This window comes from Triticum dicoccoides, chromosome 3B (genome assembly GCF_002162155.2).
Source record: "Triticum dicoccoides isolate Atlit2015 ecotype Zavitan chromosome 3B, WEW_v2.0, whole genome shotgun sequence".
In the NCBI taxonomy this organism is placed as follows: Eukaryota; Viridiplantae; Streptophyta; class Magnoliopsida; order Poales; family Poaceae; genus Triticum; species Triticum dicoccoides.
The window spans coordinates 765,621,837-765,629,831 of NC_041385.1; positions in this window are offsets into that span (position 1 = coordinate 765,621,837).

The window sequence follows — 7,995 nt, forward strand, 5'->3', positions numbered from 1 at the left end:
AAATCATAAAATGTTCCGCACGGCGAGGTCAACGGCAACGATGACGGCGACGGCGAAGGCGAGGTGCGGCGCGGGGCGGCGACGGCGTCGGGGGCGGTGACATCGGGGCGGCAGGGCAGGACGGGGCGGTGACGGCGTCGGGGCGGGGCGGGGCAGTGACGGCGTCGGGGCGGGGCCGCGACGGGGCCGCGACGGCGAGGTGGCGGCAGGCGACGGCGTCGGGAGATCGAGAGGAGGAGGAAAGATCGAAGTGGGGATGCGGTTCTGAAATTTTCCTTATATAGCAAAGCCTTTAGTCCCGGTTGGTGGCACCAACCGGGACCAATGACCCCCTTTAGTCCCGGTTGTTACCACCAACCGGGACCAAAGGTCACTTTTCAGCAGCCCAAAGGGCGGGAAGCAGAGGGCTTTGGTCCCGGTTGGTGCCACCAACCGGGACTAAAGGGTAGGCATTGGTCCCGGTTGGAGCCACGAACCAGGACCAATGGTCGTGTGCTGGCACGGTGCGGCACAAAAGTTTAGTCCCACCTCGCTAGCTGAGAGGGGCGCGCAGTGGTTTATAAGCCCCATTGCCGCACCCCTCTCGAGCTCCTCTCCACTGCAGACTTACGGGCCTACTTACTACCGCGTTGCCTGATGGGCCTACTGGACCACCTGCGGGCCTAAATCCTGGCCCATGGTGAGTTTCTAGTCGTATTCAGGCCATGGGGGCCCAGTAGGAGGCACTTTTTTCTCTTTACTTATTGTTGCTATTTTTATTTTTTTCCCAGATTTTTTGTTTTGTTTTCTGCATTATTTATTTTCTTTTATTTTTTTGCTTTAATTTTTAATTCTTTTTGCTTTTAGTTTTAGAACAATTTTAAACTTTCTGTTAGTGCCATTAGTTCTCAAATTTGAAAACACTTTTTTTGTTTTTTTGTTTTGTTTCGTGCTTTATTTATTTTATTTTGTTTCTACTTACAACAAAATACTTATTGTTGCTATTTTTATTTTTTTCCTAGATTTTTTGTTTTGTTTTTTGCATTATTTATTTTCTTTTGTTTTCTTGCTTTATTTTTTAATTCTTTTTTCTTTTAGTTTTAGAAAAATTATAAACTTTCTGTTAGTGCCATGAGTTTTCAAATTTGAATACACTTTTTTTGTTTTTGTTTTGCTTTATTTATTTGATTTTATTTTCCAGTTTTTTTGTTTTGTTTTCTGCATTATTTATTTTCTTTTGTTTTCTGCATTAAAGCATTTCAAATGAACTCTGAAAAATTTGAAACTTGAAAGTTGACGATATCACAAGGGCCGAACCATAAGACTAAAGAGGGGCATTTGTCCCGTATGTAGCCACCAACCGGTACCAATGGACCCGTCTAATTAATTATCTATGGTGGTTTCACTAGTGGGGTTTTGTTAGTCCCACCTCGCCAAGCGAGAGGCATTCGCAGCTGTTTATAAGCCCTGAGTGCAGAGACGATGAAGAAGAGGCTCAATGCTCACCTGCACGTTGGTTCGCTTCAAGCCTTGAGGAATAGGGTAGACTGCACGGAGCTATGTGCAGTGTAGTTTACACTATTCCGAAAGGCTTGAAGCGAATTAACTAGCATTGCGCCTCTTTTTTATTTTTAATGACTTATTACCACACTGAAATAAATAGAAAAAATAAATATAGCAGAAAAGAAAAAAAACTATATAAAAAACTACTCAGAAATGAGAATAGATGCGCTTATAGAGAAAATTTAACCTAAATTCATAATAAATTTCTACTAACTTCAGAGAAATTCAGTATGAATTTAGGTCAAATTTCCTGTATAAGGGCATCTATTTTCATTTCGAGAGGAGCTCAATAAGGGAGAGAGGGAGGGGCTTATAAACCGGTGTGAGCCCCCTTCGGTTGGCGAGGTGGGACTAAACTCTGGCCGCAACGAGGACCAACCCTTTAGTACCGGTTGGTGGTATGAACCGGGACTAATGGGCGGCCTTTGGTCCCGGTTCATGCCTCCAACCGGGACCAATGGTGGTGGCCCAGGAGCAAGGCGTATTGGTACCGGTTCGTCCCACCAACCGGGACCAAAAGGTCCAGACGAACCGGGACCAATGGCCCACGTGGCCCGGCCGGCCCCCGGGGCTCACGAACCGGGTCCAATGCCCCCATTGGTCCCGGTTCTGGATTGAACCGGGACTAATGGGCTGACCCGGCCTGGACCAATACCCCCTTTTCTATTAGTGATGGTTTCCTTCATTTGCTTACTAGCTAGCTAGCGTGTCGAGTCCTCTCTATACGTATAGTACGTAGCATCGACCAAGCACGGAGATAAGAGAGGACACTTCTTTCTATTATCCAGCTAACACAATATATGAAACCCCTAAATTAACCCTACAAAACCCCCAAGAGCATGGAGATAAGAGAGGACACTTCCCTCTATTAGCTAGCTAGCGTGTCTGTAAATTGGATAAAGCATTATATGGTTTCAAATAGGCCCCAAGAGCTTGGTATTCCAGATTAAGCATGGAGTTGCAACACCTTGGGTTTATACCATCCAAGGCAGATACCTCATTGTTCTTCTTTAATAGAGGCAATGTTACTATTTTTTTTACTTGTTTATGTTGATGATATAATTGTTGCTAGCTCAAGTACAGAAGCCACTACCTGCTTGCTTAAGGATTTGAAATTAGAGTTTGCTCTTAAAGATTTGGGTGATCTTCACTACTTTCTTGAAATGGAAGTAAATCAAATCAAAGATGGCATACTTCTCTCAAAAGAAAAGTACACAACTGATATTCTCAGAAGAGTGAGATTGGAGAAGTGCAAACCAGTTAGTACACCGATCTCTACCTCAAAAAGTCTCATGGTGGAAAGTGGAGAAATTCTTGCACCAGAGGATGCAACAAATTATAGGAGTGTTGTAGGTGCTTTACAGTATTTAACTCTTACTCGCCCTGATATTTCCTATTCAGTGAACAAGGTATGCCAATACTTACATGCACCTAGAACTACTCATTGGACTGTAGTTAAGAGAATCCTAAGATATCTTAAGTATTCAGAAGGTCTTGGACTTCAAATTACCAAGTCTTCTTCTCTTCTGGTATCCGCATACTCAGATGCAGACTGGGCAGGGTGTGCTGATGATAGAAGATCTATAGATGGTTTTGCTGTATTTCTGGGAACAAATCTTGTGTTATGGAGCACAGGAAAACAGGCCACTGTTTCAAGATCAAGTACAAAGGCCGAATATAAAGCCTTGGCTAATGCGACAACTGAAGTACTGTGGATACAGACGCTACTCTATGAGCTTGGAATTAAAGCTCCTAAGGCTGCAAGACTATGGTGTGACAACATTGGTGCAACCTATCTCTCAGCCAATCATGTTTTTCATGCAAGAACAAAACACAATGAAGTTGATTTTCACTTCGTTAGAGAAAGAGTAGCTCGGAAGTTGCTTGAGATCAAGTTTATTCCTACAGGAGATCGACTTGCAGATGGGTTTACAAGACCTCTTACTATCAGAGGATTGAAGAAGTTTACATACAATCTCAACCTTGGCAAAACTTCATGAGGTTTAGATTGAGGGGGTGTTAGAATTACAACTGTATAGAGATAGGACTCTTTGAAACTTGTATTCCTTCTCTATCTCTTCTTTTCTCCCGTATCTCCTGTAAACAACTTCTTCTCTCGATCTACAACTTGTACGCCAAGACTATTGCCATATATATATTAATGCGGCCTGAGACAAAGGGTTCAATGCTTCCACCTATTTTATAAAGGCCCGCTCGTTTGCACTCGCCTCAGCCTGGCTCGCAAGAAACTGCCGATTTGAGCGTTTCAAGCAAGTCAGGCCTAGAGGTGCTTTAAGTTCCGTGCTATGCAGAACCAGTGTATACAGGCAAGCCAGATTCTTCCTGCACGGGTCTGTTTGGGCCTCATGCAGGCAACCAAACACATTAGAGAACGAGTGAACTGAGCCACCCGAACCAGCTGCTCCACCGTTTATTGGGTCGTCCACAAGAACGACGAGTAAACACTCCGGCATCGTCAATCACAATGGGTATGCCCATCTAAGACATTTGTAGCGGCAAAGCTTGACCCTGTTTTAGGACGTACCCAGCCGGTTTTGGGAAGTCTTTGGTTGGATTTTTCTCTTCTTGGTTTTCTGGACCTGCTTTTTTCCCTTTTTCATTTTCTTCGTGTTTTTCTCCTACTTCAAAAACTCTAACTTTTTTCTATTTGTCAAGTTTTTCTCAATTTTTGTGAACCTTTCATTAAATCAGCGAACCTTTTCAAATTCGTGAATCTTTTTTTTCACGATTGTTTTTTCAAATTAGTGAACTTTTTTCAAATCCATGATATGTTTTCTAATTTATAACCTTTGAAATTTTTCATGTTTTTTCAATATTTATGAATTGTCTCATTTTCACTGTTTTTTTTAATTCATAAACTTTTTTCAAAGTCGTGATTTTTTTTAAAGTCAACAGTGAACTATGCCACCTTTCAGTGGTCAGTGGTCAACTAGGAACCTAGCGAACCCGGAACGAATGAACCGAGTGAACCAGGGAATCGAATGAGGTACTCACCCCGGTTACTGGGCCGCCCCAAGAGCGGGCTGTGCGCGAGCGCTCCATGAATAAGCAAGAGCCGCCGGTTGCAATAGGAAGACACATGTAATGGAGTTGTAGCAGAGAAGCTCAACCTGGTCTTGGGAAGCTTCTAGTCAATATGTTTTTCTTTTTGTCCTTTTGGTTTCCTAGACCGGTTTTTTGGTTTTCATTTTTATTTTTTCTTCAAATGTGCGGGCTTTCTCAAATTGCTGAACTTTTTTTTATCATATTTTTAGTTTTTTTTTTCAAATTATTATACTTTTAAACAATACTTAGGCTATTTTCCAAATTCATGAAAAAAATTCAAAAAATCCGCGAGCACTTTATAAGCTATGAATGTTTTCAGTTTCATTATGTTTTTAGAATTTTAACAAAATTTTGTAAATTCTTGAGCCTTTTCATTTTTGTAAACTTGCTTCTCAAATTCCTAAACTTTTCTCAAATTCGCGAACTTTTTCTGAATTTGTGAACATTTGACCAGTCAACTAAGAACCGAGCAAACCAGGGAAACCGAGCGGGCTGCTCGCCCAGTTTATTGGGCCGCCCCATGAGCAGGCGGCATGCGAGCACTTCTTCTATAACTTGCACATAAGGTGCTAATTAGCAGCACTCAAGGCCTTCATACTCCTTGACCTAGACTTACCATAAGAATTGCGCCAAGTACTTGTTTTATTGCTCTTCCTAGAGATTTTATGGGTTGGGATTTCGCGGTAGGATCCCACAAACTATCGATAGATCAAGAAGCTTGCCTAGATGCACTCCTCGCCCAAACCACCTAGCACAAAAGTTTGGAGGCTTGTACCAGCTAGGTCTCCTAGGATGGGATGTGGTCCACGGCTTCTTCCGCCACACCCTTCTTTGCACCAATGTCAAGTTCATGCCTAGAAGATAGCGCAACAGAGAATACGGGTAACTTAGGGAATCTCTAGTCGATCCCCTATCCATTAGAGGAGTAAATGGACAAGTATCTTTAGAGGAGTAAAATTTTACTCCGCTAAAGGTGGCTGACCCTTACCGATATCCTACAATTGGAGGAGTAATTTTTATCCTCAACTTTTTAGCCTAGCCATATCAATTTCAAACAATTGTAGATTATGTGATAAATCATTCAAATATTCTAAAATAAACATGCATACATGTAAACCATTAACAAGCATAGGGTTTCACGGATCGAGATAATCAGATTTAAAAATGCATAGTTCATCCAAAAGGCATCACGTCGATCAAGTATGATCCAGAATCACCACAACATAGCATGTTTTATGTCGCAGATCGAGCCCAACCAAAAACATGCACGACCATCCTCGCGAAAGAAATCACCGCTACCATCACCACCCCCATACACATGGTCATCACCATAATTATCACCACCACCATCCACACGGCCACCACCATCACCACCACCACCACCATTCACACGGCCATCGCCACAACAACCATTCCGAAGAGACACCTCCATTTGGTTACGGTATCATCCATTGTGGTTCTGTTCATGAATATGACAGCATGGTCTTTGGCTTTATTTGCCTTCTGAAGCCCAACATATGTAACGTCTCAAAAGATGACAATGATTCGGCCATGTTCATCTCCGCACTACGGCAACAACAACAACAAAGTCAATCATCCATCAGCCATAGGCAATCACTGCACAATGTATAGCCAGAATGAAAAACGATTTTTTTTACCTTGAAGGCATTTCATCGACCACTTGGCAGGCACGACCCTTTTTGCCGGCAGTGGTGGCCAGTCACGCCAAAGCAGTTGTCTTAGGCCCCAGGCAAGCGCCGGCGTAGTGGCCGTCGGCTTCCTTTCCTACTTGCCGGTAGTGGGAGGGTGGCCTACCATCGCAGGAGACGCAGTGGCCACCCCACCGACCTTGCTACCAGCAGTAGATGTCAGTGTGTGGGCCGGAGAAGATTTTTTGTCCCCAACCTTTTTTTGGGTGCAGGTGGCGGCGCTGTGGTCGTTTGCAGCGGCGACGTGCCAACGGGGTGGCGAAAGGGTTGTGGCAATCCATTCGACCCGAAGCCGCGATCATCGATGGCGATGTCGGTGAGTGGGATGGGGGCGGCGGGAAGGGGTGGCCGCATGGGCGGGAGAAGGCGGCGTGTGAAATTTTTACTCGGCAGCGCGGAGGTTGAGTATATTTAGGAGACTTGGGCCTACTTTTCGGCTGGGGAGTAAATTTTCTTACTCCACTATAAAGTTTTAGGAGTTTGGCTTGGTACCGATTAGAGGAGTAAATTAAAAGTATTTGTCCTCTAAACGATTTTAGAGGATCGGCTATAGTTGCCCTTACTTATCAACTTTAAATCTGCCAACCTTATGTGTATTTTTCATGAAACTTTGAAATCTTTCTGATGGACCCCATATTGGTTTGAGCCTGAGGCTCCTACTGCACTTATAGGCATGCTAAATAACCTGCCTCCTTTGGTACAGAGGCCTAATCCCCTGTTGCACTGGTCGGACGATGAGCTGAAGATAGATCCAGTTTTAATCTCCTTTGTTTTTTTCCTCTGTAGAGAACATGCATTGTGTAAGAAGAACTGTAATGTTTGCAATTATGTATAAACTTACAAATGTTTCTAAACAAAAGCTGAAGACAGATCCAACTTAATCTCTTCTATTTTCTCTCTCTCTTGAGAACATGCATTTTGTATAAGAGAAGACTGTCTAAACAGCCATGCTAAGTGTCTCTTGTCTTCTCCAGAGAAGATTTTCTTCTTCTTATAGCAGTGCATAAGAAACGAACGTCGATCTTATGAACTACGTGCCATTAGGTGATACGATTTTTATTAAAATGAGTGCCTGGCTCACATACAAGACGTACTAGGAAATAACAAATGTCCTCTTTAGAAAATACAGCCTCTCATAAAGTGTACATATGAAAAAAAACTCATTCTCTGTAGGGACGTCTCTTAAGGGGCAAGACCATAAAGCTAGGCACTTCTAGCTTTCTATTTTTAGATGAACCTTGCGATTCATGTTTCAACCTTGCGATTCATGTGGTCGAACAACTTCCCATTTCCGCCATCAATTTGCATTTCTTCAAGAACCATCGCATTCTCAGTGAAGAATTTGATCAACTTGACACCAAAACAGTTGGACTTCTCCAACCGGAATTGCAGGCCGATTCTCTTGAGTGAGCTTCACAAGCACTTGAACGAGTGTCGACTCAAACCAGGAATTTCAGAAATTTCATCATATGCAACGCCTAATTCTGGTAAAACTGTGGCCGTCTTGGAATCGCCCAAGTGGTCGAGATGAGCCATGGACTTATTGCGGTCGTACCGAAATTTCCTTTCCAAGAATTGGCGAGTGCCCTCATCTCGATTGTGGGCATGTCTTTTGTAGGCATTGTGTTCCTGCGTGGTGAGGTTGATCCGGAGGTCATGGAGCACGGGGCAGCAACGG